The 16,472-nt window shown below is 40.6% G+C and overlaps 1 long non-coding RNA gene across 1 annotated transcript; it reads right to left on the bottom strand.

Annotated features, from left to right (window-relative positions):
- Nucleotides 1-245: 245 nt before the first annotated feature.
- LOC134472398 (uncharacterized) lies at nt 246-8,412 on the bottom strand. The gene is made up of 3 exons (XR_010042204.1): nt 8,281-8,412; nt 7,982-8,056; nt 246-377 (listed from the first exon to the last, which is right to left on the bottom strand). It is a non-coding gene; the product is annotated as an uncharacterized LOC134472398 (long non-coding RNA).
- Nucleotides 8,413-16,472: the final 8,060 nt, after the last annotated feature.

Raw genomic sequence — 16,472 nt, 5'->3', positions numbered from 1 at the left:
GTTTCTCAGGAAGTGTAGTATGAAACTCTTCTAACTCTACTGACAAGCCTCCTAAGTGTCGGGAGAGACCTTTTTGACCTAACCTTAAGAAACACTGGTTTAGCATAGCTCCTCACTCATTTGCTGGGATCTTACATACATTCATTTCTTCTCAACTTTTATTTTCCCCCACTCCCACAGCTCGGTCCTCTGGTGTTGAGAAATAATACCATTTGTGTATTGGACAGGACTTGGATGCAGTTCAGTGAGACCAAAGAGTTGATAGTGGCTCAAATAAAGTAGTCATGTCTTCCTAGTTCAGTATTTCCTGAAGGATCAGCTACTCTCCTCCATACAGTAATTCAAAGGCTTAGGTTCCTTCCATCTCCAACCAGAAGCTGGAGAAAAAGAAAGAAAACAAAGAAGAGGCTCAGAATCTTCTCACAAGTCTTGGCTGGGAAGTAGCACAATTCATACCCCCTTGTATTTACTTGCAGACAACCAATTCATGATCATACCTAGCTGCAAGGGAAGCTAGGAAATACAGTTAACTGTGTGTTCATGGAAAACAAAATAAGAACACTGTTTTTGGTGAACAAGTGTACCACAGTCTTGGGAACTCGATCACTGATATGTACTGCTTTACAGACCACCAGATTTGCTTTGTCAACATTGCAGTGTCAACATTGCTTTTCTTGGTTGTAGTAGTTATATCATTGAGTATTTATCTATTCATGATGACTCCTGTGACTCCTTGTCCTCCTGGGTACTTTGAATAAGATAGCCTATCCATTCCAGACTCATCCACTGAAATGTAAACTCTATCACCAGGCCTGGCAACCTTAGGCTACACTAGAAATTAATCAAGGAAAGAGACAAAGAATGAAGTGACCAATATAAACTAACCCTTTTCTTTACTTACCAGGAAAGACTCCTAGGTTTTCTCTGGCAACAAAAGTAAAATAAAGCATGCCAATGTACAGATAGCTCAACCTTCTTCTGTGGTCTTTGGGCCAGCAGAATCAGTCACACCCAAATACTTGATAGAAGTGCAAAATTTAGGGATTTATTCTACACTGCTGAATCAGAAACTCTGGGACTAGGACATAGCAATCTTCATTTTAACAACTTTCTGGGTGACTTGTGATGCATTTGAGTTTGAGAATCATTGCTCTAACCAAAGTGTGTCTGTGACCCTAAGCCATAGCATGGCACCCTATTTTACCTGCTAACAGTTCATTTCATAAGCAATATACACAGGGACTATTTGAAACTCTAATCTTGCAAAAATAAAAGCATAAAATGATGGCAGTAAAACTCAGAGCTCTAGTCTGACCTTCTGGGAAAACTTAAAATATTGTTAAATAGGATCATTCATAACATTTTGTCTGTTTTTCTTTCTTTGAAGCTAATTATCTAATTCTCAAATCTAAATTAAAATATGGAGATAAACAGAGTCCTAAAATATCTGACATGGAAGGGACTTCAGACACCATCAAGTCTACTCACCCATTTTAGAATTTGGAAAACTAAAGTTGAGGTTTAGTAAATAATTCTTCCAAGCCTCCATCTCTGATTGGAGGGAGAGCCAGGAAGAACCCAAAACTCCTGATTCGTAGCACAAATCTCTTTTCACTAACATTACTATTGCCATCAGTGTTTGCGAAGTTCTCTGAAACATACAAAATGCAAGTGGTTGCAGCATATTAATATTGAATTGGGTTCTGATAATTTGAATTCCAAATTTAAAAGAGCCAAAGATAAGTGTGTGTGCAAATTTGTTTGCTAAAGCTCTGTGCAAATGCCAATAAAAAATGAATGAAGAACATTGCCTTCGAGTTGTAGAATACTTTGGAACATTAACATTGATATTAGCAGATGGGGTGAGAAGCATCAGGCAGGAGTCTCTGATACCTCATTTCTATGTTTTCCTCTAAAATGCCTGTGGTATCACAGATATCTAAAAAGATGTTTTCGCTGATTGTAAGAGCAATGGACCTGAAGACAGAAGAGAAATCTATGGGTTTCATATACCTTGTTTCACAAAGCAAGACACTCAAGCATCATAAAAGAAGGTAGAGAGCACTTGGTTCCTCCTCATCTGTTGCAAAGGCAACAAGAAAAGCAGGTAGCAGGAACACTGAACACACAAGAAAAATGAAAATGAACAGGACCGATGGTAGCAAATCACTCCTCTTGCTTCCCTCTGCCTCGGCCCAAAATTCAGTGCTCCTTTGGATTCGTCAACTCCCAGGACACACAGGCTGAGCTGAGCAGAAACCCTCCTTTCTGAATGCAGTCCCTCCTGCAGCATAGAAGACCTACAACATTTTGGGGGCGGAGGCCAGGTGAGGCAGTGATGATCGTGTCTCAGGTCATTGATCAATGGTCTTGGGTGACTCTCACTTGCTCTTGTTTGACCAGGCTGTCTGGTGCCCAGCTGGCTGTTAGACAGCCTTGGCGTAGATGTGGCAGCCAGGCCCATAGACTTGACTGTGTCTTGCCCAGGTGAAGTTTTCCTCCCAGGTAATATTTTTTAGAATATGAACTAAAACAAATTTCTCTCTGCCTGAACTTCATGACCATTTTCACCAGGTCTTGACTTGGGAATCATTTCTTTTAGCAACTTCATTGACATATCATTAATATAACATACAACTTACCCATCTAAATTGTGTCATTAAATGGCTTTTAAAATATTCACAGATATATGTGACCCTCACTACAGTGGTAGAATTATTTTGTCACCTCCGAAAATATACCTGTGCCACTTGCCTGTCTCCCATCTGTTCTGAATTGCTTTCCAGACCTAAAAAGTCAGTAATCTATCTTCCCAACTGAAAGATTTCCCTGCTAGGATTAATACAAATTGAGTCATATAGTTCTGGACTTTTGTAATTAGCTTTTTTCACTTAGCATATTATTTCCTGGATAATTCACATTGTAGCATGCACCAATACTTCATTCCTTTTATTGGTAAGTAATACTTTATTGTAGAGACGTGCCACATTTACTAATGCATTCGCTGATTAGTAGAAATTTGGGTTGTTTCCACCTTTTGATTATTATGAATAAGAATACTGAAAATGTGGAACTATCATCTAGTCTGAGTAAAAATAAAACTAAATGTTGTCATTCTTATTTCTGACTACTTTTATATTTTCAAGCATATTAACTGATACTGAGCCACTTGCAAAACGCAAAACAAAGTCAAAGCTATTCTGAGATCGTAGTTCTTAAGAATATTTTAATGGTAGTAGTAAGAAGCTCATTAACATGAGTTTTAGGTGCTTCTTTTAATATAACTATGACCTTGATGTTACTAGCTACATTTTACAGAGAACCTAAGCTCTAAGAATTCAGGATTCTGAATCTAGTGAGTAGAAAACATCTTGGAAGACTTCTAGTCCAGTGTCTGATTAAGGAGCATTTTTGTATAATTTTCAAAAGAAAAAAATCCTTTTACAAATTTTTCCCTTATAACAATTGAAACTTTTGCAGCCCTAGGTACTGAATCAGGCACATTTCCCTTACTCTGATTTCTAACTCCTCTCTATGTACCTTTTAAATCATATTATTTCTTGTCATTTATCACCATATCTCGGTTTAGGCTTAATCTTTTCACCAGCAGTTGATAGGAGAAAAGTTGGACCAGAAATCCTCTGAGATATCTGCTAGCCCTAAAGTTTCATTTTATTTAGAGATGTGGGATGATTCCACCACTGAAACAAGTTGTGTGGTTTTCCTATAAGTGGCTCCCTCTCTGGGAGGCTGGGTAAAACTAATAGAAAGTCTAGCTGTATGTGTTTGCACTTGTTACAGTTCATATCTAGATGTCCCCTCAGTGGCTCATGTGCTCATAAGTGGAGCTTTTCAGTGCCAACTAGTTCTAGAGCATGTGATACTGGGATTAAGGTGTATGATAACTAAATGGTAGATAATGGAAGTCCCACACTGGCTGTCGGTGCCGCTGATCAATAAGCACACAGTCTGGATAGAATATAAAGGGAGAGAGAGAAGGCAGGTTTGCTGCTGCTTGACGCCTTATCCCTGTCTTGCTGTGGATCGTTTCTCCTCTGGGATGCCCCTCTGCTTGGACAGCCTGCCTTGGAGCCAGCTGACTATAGCCTGAAACCTCTACAAATTGGGAACTATGTTTTTTGCTAAAAGACAAAGTTGAAAGACCACCAAAAAAAAAAAAAAAAGGCAGCACAGTTAAATACTCTGGGCTCTTGGTTAGCCCATTTTTAGATTTCTCTTTCCAACAGCATCACTATTACCATTTTCAGTGCTAAAACGTAGTCTGCAAACAAACACAAACTGAAATGCCCTCAACTGACATTGCAGTTTAAACTATGGTAAGGCCATTTCATGGGCTACTATCAGTTCTCTAAACAGAGGTATGCACTTTTCTTGGAATACATAACACAGGACACAGTGTTATATGAAACACTATCAATGTAATGCCACTCATGTAAAATTGTGTGTGTATGTGTGTGCATGTTGTACAAAAGTGCGATCACAAAAATAGTGAATATTTAAATTAAAATCTTTATTACAGGAAGACATACTGTCATTAATCTGCCTTAAAACACTGCCCTTCATTTTGGGCCGGGTTATCCATTTGTTCTTGTCACTTTCTGAAGGAGTTCCGGAAGTCCTCTTTCCTAAACATCTCAGTTACTCTGCCATAGTCACCCTGAAGACCTGAATGGATTCAAAATCTTTACGGCTGCATTCTGCTGACATTGCAGAAAAGCTGGAAGCCCCGTTCAGCCAGGTCTGGTGAACAGAGTGCAGGAGTACATGCTGTAATGTTTTACCAAGCTTCCCTTTCCGCTGGACGGCACTTGGCAGGAGCATTTCCCATAAGGCTGATTGCACCTTGTGAGGATAGAAAACTTGCAGAGCTGCTTCAGAAAGTGGCAATGATTACAGGATACGTGTGCAAGGAAGGATATTTTAAGGGTTATTAGTGACAATATGCCTTTTACTGTAATTTTTTATTTAAACACATATTTTTTGGCCAGCCCTTGTATATGTGTGCAATCACATATATGTGTGTGTGTATACTTGTACGTACAATTTTAAGCCTGGATAGCGGGTATAGACCTCTTGCATTGGAGTGTATTTGATAACATTAAAGAATAATTTCAGAATAAGTAGATTTTTCAGTGTTCTTTTCTTTTACCTCTTTTGTGTAATATTATACATCATCTGTATTGTTGAAACTTATTTAAAGCTCAAAATTCATAAAACAGTCTGTTTTAAAATAATGCTATGTATTAGACACCTGCTATGTGCTAGTTACATGCATTGTTTTGTTGGAATTTCATAGCAATTGTTGGAACCATCATATAATTATCCCCATTTTTAAAGTAAGGCATACAGTACATTAAGAAATTGGCCCAAGGTCATGCAGTAAATATCAGAGCTGGCTCTTAAATTAGGACTGTCTGACACCATGGAAGATGGCCTCAATTACTGTACAGTCCTACTGTCCTACTCTACAGAATTGCAACATAGAGAGAGACAGACAGACAGACAGATAGACAGACAGACAGACAGAGACAGAGCCATAGAAAGAGAGAGCTAATCTGGTAGACTAATTACAGCCAGTGAGCATAATTTCCCAGGTTACTTAACCTCCAGGGCCAAAATAGACAGATGGTTATGAATTCAGATCAGCCCCAACAAAGAATGTTTTCACCTCAGAAACCTATTCAAAACTTATTCAATGCTTTCAATGTGCCCGTGATGGTTAATTTTATGTCAGTTTGACTGGGCTAAGGACTCCCAGATCACTGATAAAACTTTCAAGCTGAGTGTGTTGGTGAGGATATGTCTGTGAGAGTGTTTCTGGAAGAAAATAAATAAAATCCTAGAAGAAGATCTGTCCTTATCTATGTGGGTGAGCATCACACAACCCACTGAGGACCTGGATTGTACAAAAAGTTGGAAAAAGAGAAAATTCTCCCTCTGTCTCTTCTTCCTTAAGCTGAAACTTCTGTCTTCTCCTGCCTTCAGATATCTGTGTCCTTGGTTCTCAGGCCCTTGGAGCTCTCGGACTGACACATCTAATTCACGGGCCTTTGGACCTGGAATTGGAGTTCCCCTCTCAGCCATCATGGTTCAGACTCCAAATGAACAACACCACTGGCTTTCTGGTTCTCCAGCTTATAGGAGGGATTTGTCATCCTCCACAATCCAGTGGGCCCATTCCCATTCTGTCTCTCTGTGTGTGTTAAGAACTTGTTAAGGCAAACTTTGACATCCCACTCACAAAAGAGACAGATACTCCACTCACACGGAGGCAGCATCTATGCCCCTTTTCCTTAATCTAAGAGACACTGCAAACTATAAACACTGGTTAAGTCACTAACATGATGCAGCTTCTTTCAAATTGCTCACTGAAACTCTTTTAGAGCAAGGAACCACCCAAGGGTCAGTGACTCAGAAAACAGCCATACCATGGTACTCCAGCTGACTATCCCAGCAGAGACACAGCCTTGGCCCTTGAGTGACAATCTGTCTGTGTAACTTTAGCCTCTAGATGACAAATCACCTCCAGTTAGCGAGTCTTCTCAGCTGAGACCCAGACACCATGGGTTAAAGACAAGCTAATTCTGTGTAATTCCCTACCCCCAAATGCACAGGCATCATAAGACGGTTGTTTCATGACAATGAATCTTGGAGAGGTCCATTATACAGCAAGATTCGCCAGAATAGATATATGTCCTTCTCTGTTCCAACTCCACTGTCATTCCTTCAATAGCTATCAATTTCTCTGAATCTTTCCTAGTTGGAGTTGAGCCTTGGGGATATTTGGACAGGGTTTTTGGATCTAATCTCTTTTCCCATAAAGCTAGCACAAGTTGTAAGCTCCCTGGAGGCAGGAATGAATGTATCATTTTGACAGTTACAGCTCAAGAGTGCCGGCAACACATGAATAGGCTGTTTTTAGTTCTCTGTTGCATTAATGAAGCCATTCTAGAACTTGGTGTCCTAACGAGGGGTCAGCAAATTATGATCTACAGGCAAATCTAGTCTGCCATCGTTCTATGTAAATAAAACATTATGAGAATACAACCGTACTCACTCATGCACATATTGTCTACAGCTGCTTTTGCTTTCTAATGGCAGAGGTGAGCAGTTAACAGCAAAGACCATTAAGCCTCCTACAGAGACTTAAAATGTACTACCTGGCTCTTTACAGGAAAAAGCTTGCTGATGCCTGGCTTAATGCAATGAGGCTGCGTGCATCTGAGAGTTTGGTCAGTGCCAGAGGATCAAGATGGTCCCACTCAAGTACCTGAGACCTTGGGGAAGCTGGCTATGACATCTCCCCCACCCCTTCCTCCCCCTCTCCCTGTCTTTCTCCCTTTCCCTATTCCTCTTCCCTCTCTCCATTTCCTTCTCACTCTCCCTTTACCTCTCCCTCTCCCTCTTTTTCTCTCTTCCCTCTTCATCTCTCTCTTCCTCTCTTTTCCTCTCCCTCACTCTCTCCCCTCTCTTTCTCTCCCTCCTTTTTCATTCCCTCCCTCCCTTTCATCATTCATTAGCCTTTCACAAATCCCCTTATTATAATCTCAATTCCAAGTGAGACATCAAAACAGAAACAACTGAGGGTGGGAGGGTAGCTCGGGAATAGAGCACTTGTCTAGTGTGCTAGATCTTGAATTCCATCTCTAGCACCACATCCACATGCGTGTACACACACACACACACACACACACACACACACAGAGTAGAGGCTGACAAGCAAGTCTCTTAGCATGTAGGTCCAAAACCTACACAGCATCACTTGTGTATTCTGGCCAAGATTAAAAGGGCGGTACTCTTTGCTCCTGGTTGGAAAGAGTGGCATGGGTGGTTAAAAAGGCCATGCAAAGCACACAGCAAATTTTTACTGGATAAATGCAAGTCAGCTCATCAAGGCATCCCAGTGGAAAGAAAAGAGGAAGGTAAAAAACAATCCTTGGCAGAGTATTTCCTGGCTCACCTATCTGGGTAGGCTAGGTCTTCACATCTGTCAACACCAACAGGAGCCCAGAGGATGAGAGAAAGGCACAGTTACCTGGTTCAGAGAAAGAGAAATCAAGAATGTCATCAATGAAGTCATTTGGGGATGGGAGGGTCTGAAGGGGTGACACAGAGAAGAGATTAGACAATGGATCTACCCAGGAGGAGAACAAATAAAAAAGGCACACTTGTAGGTTAATGCCAGACAACAGACAGAAAGGACTGATGGAGAGGCAAAGCAATAAGCTTTTGTGTGTGTGTGTGGCACATACTGGTTACCTCCAGGGGCTTCTACGGTGTTGGTCATGTGTCGTGCCAGGTGGCCAACCTCAATGGATGTGAAGCCGTAAGTTTCTGAGCTCTGTCGTGACATCTGACCCACAATAGTTAGCTAACGGGCTTGGAGGTACTCATTACAATCCAAGAAACAACATGGTGGCAGTCTTCAATCATACCAAACAACGAAATCCTGCAATGAACAAAACCATCAATGCGGCAGGTAGAAATGATTGGGAGAACAAATGGCTCCTATGCATTATTTCACTTACTATTGTGAAGAAGTTAACATTTATCCAATTCACCAGAGAGAAAACTAAAGCTTAAAGATATCAAAGAATTTCCCCCACAATGGTGCAGCTAGCCTCTGAGGTCAGATTTGAGTTTTGATTCTGCCTAACTTTACAATATCTCATCTTGCTACCTTGTAATACACATACATTTCTATACAATGCAAAGATAAAATTTATGAAACCTTATTTGTCTAAAAAAGTGTGTCTTGAAATATGCTTTATGCAACATTAATAACGACTTTATACTAATAATAATGATTTCAAGGCAAGTAATTGAGAGAACCAATGGTTGGTAGAGGCCCCCTTTTAAGCCACATGATCATTTGTATATTTAAATAGAAAGCTCTGACACCCAAATCCTTCTTTATGCACTGTTTCCTGATATCTAAAAGAGCTAGTGTTCTGGGGAACATACTTTAGAAAAGACCCAGGAAAGTCAAGCAGTGAGGGAGCACTATTTTTATAATCTCATTAAGCGTAACCACCAAAAATATACTTTTGGTGACCGCGTCAGCTTTCCATCACGATAATAAATACCTGAGATAATCTAATTAAAAAGAGAGAAGGTTTATTTTGGCTCACAAGTTTGGAGGTTACAGTTCATGCACAATTAATTGGCCTTGTTGATTTTAGGCCTGTGCAAAGGTGGCACATTATCGCAAGAGCATGGGGTAGGAAATCAGGTAAAGGGGCACACAACTGTCTCCTCAGCACTCTGGGAGGCTGAGGCAGAAGTTGGTGTCCTAGCAAGTTCAAGCCCAGTTTTGTCAACTTAGTGAGACACTGTCTCAAAATTAAAAGAGATAGAGATACAGGTGAGTGTGAAGGCCCTTGGTTTAGTTTCTCAGTACTGGGCAGAAAAAGATGAGCGTGTGTGGGTCAGAATCATTTATTTCATGACCAGGAAGTAAGAGAGAGAGGAAGGGGCAAGATTCCATCATCACCCTGAAGGTCAGATCCCCAGTGACCTAGAGACTCCTGCTAGCCCCATTTCCTAAAGGTTCTACCACCTGCAGATAATACCATTCTGGGGAACAAAGTTTTAACCCATAGGTTTTGGGGGTCATTCCAGAGCCAAATGATAGCACTAGCCACTAGAATGTACAGTGATCCAGCAGAGGCTGAAGTAATTTAAAGACAAATTATTACAGGTCTTTTTCTTCACAGTCTAAGTTTATAAAACATGCTGCTATGCTAAATTAAAATATTTTAAAACCTGTAACATATTAAATAATGGACCCATTGGCCTCCCTAAAATGGTTATAGATGACACATTAGTGGTATACAGTTGCACTGGGTACCCCACTGCTCTGGCATTTTGTAGGGACCATCACAGTTTTGATCCAACTGACTTGGCCTGTTGTTAGGTGGCTCTGGGTTCATCTTGCCTATTAATTTCAAAGGATACCTAAATAGTCACCATCTTTTTACCTTGTCATGTATACATCATGCCAGTAACTCACCACTGAAATGGTGGTTTATTCATTCATTACTGGTGGGAACATTAAGCCACATTTCCACCATGGAAAGCAATATGACAGTTATGTGAAAAATTAAAAATGAAATTACCATGTGGTCCGTCAGTCCCCCTTCTGGGGGACTGAAAATGAAAATGAAAGCAGGATCTTAAAGAGGTATTTGTACTCCATGTTCATAATAGCATTAGTCATGAAATAGGTAAAACTGGCTCCTATGGTTACCGTCTGGATATCTCCCCAAAGCCTATGTCATCATGGGGGTAGGCTCCTAGAATCTGTGATTGATTCATGGCCCAATTCTGTGACTATGAGTGTGTTACACTCACCCAAGGGTGAGTGGCCTATGTGAGGGACAGAAAGAATGTTATCTCCGTGCTCTTTGCTGTTGTTGCTTTTGCAGTGTTCTGTTGCCAACAGTTGTTGCCCTCCGCCATGAGCCACCCTGCCTTGGACTCAGCAGATGATGGACTGAAACCTCCACAAACTGTGAGCTAAATAAACCTTTCCTTCTTTCATTTTGGGCTTTGGGTATTTTCTCTCAGCAACAAGAAAAAAGTAACCATGACACAGGCCAAGTATCCACAGTGGAAGAAAGGGTAAGTAGACTATTTTGTGTGTACACACACATAGAACTTATGTATATGTAAATGAATACATATACGCACATACAACATATATGCATATATAAGAGAATATTACACAACCTTAAAGAAAGAATGGAAATTCTGACATTTGCTACAATATGGGTGAACTTTGATAACTATTCTACATGAACTAAGCCAGTCACAAAAGACAAAACCCACTTGATCCACTCACATGATGTACCTAGAGTAATCAAATTTATAGAGACAGAAAATAGTATTTTTTTTTTTTTGCCAGGGACTAGAGAGAAGGGAAATGGGGAGTTATTTCCTGGTGTATGTGGAGTTTCAGTTTGGGATAATGAGAAAAGTTCTGGAAATAGAAGGTGGTGTTGGCTGTACAAGGATATACCTAATATCATTGCACCATACACTAAAAAATGTTAAAATGATAAATTTTATGTTATTGTGTTTCCCACAACAGAGAGAGAGAGACAGATAGAGGAGGAGAGAGAGAGCTGGAAATGGTGACTCCTTAGTGGTTCATTTTGCATTTACAAAGGAAAGGGGGTTGCCTGGCATAGAAAATCTTTCCTCCCACTCTGATGGGTGGGCGCTGTGCTCCTTCAGCTGCTCCTCTGAGAAGGGCCGGCACCTTGCATAGCAGTGGCAGCTGCAGCTGGTTAGTCATCTGTCACCCAATCCTCCATTCACAATGCCGGGAATTAAGATCCCACACCTCTAACTTTCCAGGGGCCCTGTGGTCCCTCTCATCCTACAGAGAGGAAGGGGTTGCAGATTTCAGGCTTAACAAAAGAGCCAGTTTAAGCAACAACAAAGCATTGCTTCAGGCCTAATGAAAACCAGGCACTGGGAGAAACAAGAAGCCCTGTCTCTCCTTTCTATTTCCTTTCCTTTTTTTTTTTTTTTTTTTTTTTGTAGAGAAGGTGAGGTAGGGACTCAGACACCCAGCCCTGGATGGGAAGCAGGATGGGTCATCTCCACCACATGTTCTGCCTCTGCCTCTGTGTGGTAATTGGTCCTCCAGCCCTAAGCCTGCTGATCCGCCCCGCTGTTTGTCATCTCTTTATTACTTCCTCCACTTTCGGCCCTGCTGGGAGTAAAGAACATTTCAGAAGCGGTGGAGAGATGAGAAGACGGTGAAGACAGCAGCGAGAGCCATTTCACCCTTACGGAACGGGAAGGAGGGGAGAGAGGGCCGGTGATTTTAATGCATTTGTGTTGAAACAAGAACACTCAAGCATCTGCAGATCACCTTTTACAGTGGTGCGACTGCTCTGGAAAACATCATATTTTTGTACACCAAGAGTAATACAACCTCGGGGCATGGTGGTGGCACAGTCCTGCAACCCCGGCACCCTGAAAATCTGAGGCAGGAAGATCACAAGTTTGAGCCTAGACTGGGCAATTCAGTGACTCTCTCTCTCTCTCTCTCTCTGTCTCTCTCTCTGTCTGTCTCTCTCTCTCTCTCTCTCTCTCTCTCTCTCTCTCTCTCTCTCTCAAAATAAAAGGTCTGGGAATGTAATTTAGTGCAAAGGTTCCAGGTTAAATTCCCAGTACCCCCTGAAAAATAAAGTTCTACAAATAAATACACATTTTAACCCAATATTTCCACCCAAGGGATTGTTTTCTAAAGAAGAGACACAAAACAACCACATGCCTCCCGAGGAAGAATTGAGAATTACCTGTCATATTGGGAACAATCTAAATAGAAGGTTAGGGGAAGCATTTAGTGTGCTATGAAAGATGAGTTTGATGATGGCAAAGGCCATATTACATTATAGAAATTTCTGGAAAGGCATTCATTAAGAAATGCAGCTTATACATTTAGTGTTCACTCTGATGGTAAATATATAAAACATATGCATGAAAGCCAAATGGAACAAAATTTAGAACTGAGATTGTTGCCATAGTAAGGTGATAGAATTACCAGAGATTTCTATTCTAAAAAAAAAAAAAATTAAGTTTCAAATTAAACGTATTAGCCAAAGTTTATTATCATTTCCCATCATAGAGCCTAATTTTAAAGGCTTTACAACTAAGACTTTTAAACTGGGCACAGTGGTGTGCACAACCTACTCAAGAGGCTGAGGTAGGAGGCTCAGAAGTTTATGGCCAACCTGGAGAACTTAGTAAGAGGCTGTCTCAAAATTAAAAAAAAAAAAAAAAAAAGTTGTTAAAGCCCTGCACGCATGCGTGCACACACTCACATGTGCTCCTTAAAGGGTTGACATTTCAAACGCCTCACCCTTTACTGAGCTAAGAAACACAAGAAAGCATAAAAATGTAACGCTGGAAAAAGAGGTTGATGGCTCTTCAATAAGTCAGCTATGAAATTTTCCTACAACCCAGTGATTCCGCTTGTAGATTATAGTCCAAAAGAATTGAAAACATGCCAAACGAAAACAGGACACTGCTGTCCATAGCAGCACGTTCACTGTAGCCAACAAGTGCAAAAACTTAAATGCCTGTCAACAGATGAACGGCTGAACAGAGTGAGGCATAAACACACAATAGAAAGGAAGGAAGCACTGAAAAGTGGGATAACACGGAGGAACCGGAAAACCCCACGCTAAAGGTAAGAAGCTTGTCCCCAAAGGCCACATACTTCAGGGCTTGACTTACCTGAAATTTCAAAAAGTAGGCAAATCCATACATCACGTGGAAAACAAGATAGTGGTTACCAGGGGCTGGGAGGAGAAGGAATGTGTTTAGTAGACAGAGAGTCTCCCTTGGGAGCAATGAAAATGGTTTGGAGCTTTATAATGACATTTGCACAACACTGTGAATGTGCTGCATGCCGCTGCATGCACACTCTTTTGAGCATGTCAATGGTGACATTGATGTTACACATAGTCTTCCATGAAAGTACAAAACCAAATCTGTGCCCTCAGAGAGCTGATGGCTTCGTGTGCAGAAAGTTGGTGACCACGCTGGAAGATAAGAGTAGTAGCTATTGTTACATGCACAATGCCCAGCATAATGCTAGGAACTGGACAGGTGTTTGTGGGAAATTGTGTGAGAAGGGAGGAAAGGGGAGGAAGGGAAGGAGGAGGTGGCAAGGGGTTGGAGAGTGGTTTATATGTTCATTGCAGTGAATGAATTCTTTATACAAAATATACCTTAAAGCCACCTATTTTTTCTGGGTAGTTCCAAGTTGTGTTCCTATCTACTGTATAAAGAATGCTGTCATTGAAATCCTCAAGTGCAAACATACTCCACTCTAGGAAGTGCTGGCCCCTTGATTTACGTAGATAAGTTGCCCACTGCAAAGGCATGCAGAATGTCACATCATATGCCCTTGTCAGTATTGGTCCCTGAGGACTGCAAGAGACACAGCCTGGATGAGAAGGTATGCTTTGGACAGTACACTGAACTAGAAAGAGTACATGCAGGAATAAGTTTTTAAAAAAATGAAAACTCCTGGCAGAAACCCTGGCTTAGGGTACGTGTTGAATAACTACGCTGAACCCTCAGTTAAATGAAACTCAGGAAGCTACTGGTTCCAGGTAGGGTGACATAAGTGACTTTTTGCACAGATCTCTCAGCCATGCCCTGACTCAGTTTTGTTCATCTGTGACTAGAGGCTGCTTTTCAAGAAAGCTTTGACTATTCCTTTGAGGTTCTGTACACAGCAGGGAAGAGTGATTAAAAATATCACCACCAGGATCTCTAGTTCCAGTCCTGACTTTGCCTGAAAGCTCCAGGTCATCACTGATTAGCTAAACAGGCATTTTAAATTTAACTTGGCCAAAGGGAACTCTGAAATCTGCCCACTAGCCTGCTCCTCCCCCTTGTCACTCCTCAGAAGGTAATGCTACTATCTACACAGCTGCTCACAACAAAAATCTAACACTCCCGAGTCTGTCATTTTTCTCTTTATCTCACTGTTTGTACCCATCAGCAAAATGCACATCATATCTACCTGCATCCATTCTCCATACTGAATTTGGAAATTCTTTTTAAAAAACAAAAACAGAAGATAGAAATGATACAGAATTTCAAAAAATAGAGGAAATTAACACTGGTTAATATATTACATATTATCTTAGAAATGGTTGTTCAGGTTACAAGTTCTAGGCATAAAAAAGTAATCAAATGATCAAACGATGACAGTGCAAACTTTTTTTCGATGAACTAACAGAAACTAGTAGTACAGTTATCTATCTTGTACATACATACATTTGTATACATATACCTATGTTCATATAATCTTTTGCTTTCTTCCTTTTCTCCTTTCCCTTACCCCAGTAGTCCTTTTCTTTGCTAAGTCCTTTTTGGAGCATTAGACAAGAGGGTGGAATAAGAAGGATGGAGGTATAAGGGCAGTTAACATAGGAATGAATACGGGCAAAACACATTACACACACTGAAGTCCCTCAAAAATGTGAGAGGAAAGGGTAGGGGAGAGAGAGGCGGATGCCATGGGAGGGAGTGGATAAAGTGAGTCACGTGCGTGTATGAACCAGCCAAAGCAAAACTCATTAACCTGCATAACCAACATGTGCTAATAATGGTGTAAAAAAATTAAATACAGGAGTGTAAGCCTTAGCATAAAAAATTATATCTAATGCTATCACCCAGTTGTCTTATTAAGAGAATTCTGATAAAACTAATTCCTTCTAATGCTAACCCAGTGTGACCCCTCTTCTTCTTCATCTTCTTCCTCTCAGACTGTTTCTACCCTGTTATCCACAGCTTCCACAGTGTAGGCACATGGCCTGACGCCTTCCCTCACCAGGGCCTTTGCACTTGTTCCCATTCTCTCTCTGTCTCTCTTCTTCTTCTTCTTCTTCTTCTTCTTCTTCTTCTTCTTCTTCTTCTCTCTCTCTCTCTCTCTCTCTCTCTCTCTCTCTCTCTCTCTCTCTTTCTCTTTCTCTATATAAGCTTTACCTTCTTGGCTCTTCACTAACTTTCTGATTGCAAACTAAATATTAGCACATCAGACTTCATCATCATCTCACGTTCTACTATCTGTATAAACATAAAATATTTCCCTGCTTACTTGTTGGACTCTTCAGAGAACTTTTAAGTGTCATAAGAGGAAGAATCTTTTCTGTTTTGACTGCTATATCCCCAGCACTCAGAACAATGATTAGAGCTTAGTAAATACAGCAGTTATCTATTGCTATATGCTGTGTAACAAACAGTTCCAAAGTCCAGTAGCATAGAACAACAAAAATTAACTTTCTTAAGCAGTTGTTATGAGTCAGAAATGAGGAGCAACTCTCCTGGGTAGTTATTGGGTGCTGGTTATTGTTTCATTAGACTGCTGTCAAGGTGTCAGCCTGGAGCTAAAGTCATCAGAACATTTGGCTGAGCCTTCCAGGTTGGTTCACTTACTCTAGCTGGTAGTAGGATGTTGCTCCTAGAGAGATCGAGACCGAAGACCCAATATCTTTTATGATACACACTTGGATCCACATCCTGTTATTTTAAAATGTGTTACTAGTTATGTAAGTTACATGCAATCAATTCACTGGTCACTTACCCTATTTGAATAAGGAGACTTCTTCCTGAAATATATCAGCAGACAATGATCATTGGGGCCATCTACAACACTAGGTGTTCATCAATGCATAAAGGTGAATAAATTCATTAATTAGTACAAAGAAGTCTGACTGATCACCTGTAAACTCTGTGTCTGCCACTGGCTAGCTGTGTGGTTTGGGTGAGTAACTTAATTACTCTTAAGCCTCTGTTTACTAATCTATAAAATAAGGTTGTTACTGTGTTAAGTTATATATTCAAAATAAAAGCACAACCTGATGTGAAGCACATAAGTGTTCAATATATGTTGGCTCTTTTTCTTATAGTTACTA

Source organism: Cavia porcellus, unplaced genomic scaffold (genome assembly GCF_034190915.1).
Source record: "Cavia porcellus strain 051 isolate PalLab524CR breed Dunkin Hartley unplaced genomic scaffold, mCavPor4.1 scaffold_23, whole genome shotgun sequence".
NCBI classification, from domain to species: Eukaryota; Metazoa; Chordata; class Mammalia; order Rodentia; family Caviidae; genus Cavia; species Cavia porcellus.
Note: the sequence above shows the minus strand (reverse complement) of the source record. Positions and strands in the feature narration are given on the sequence as shown.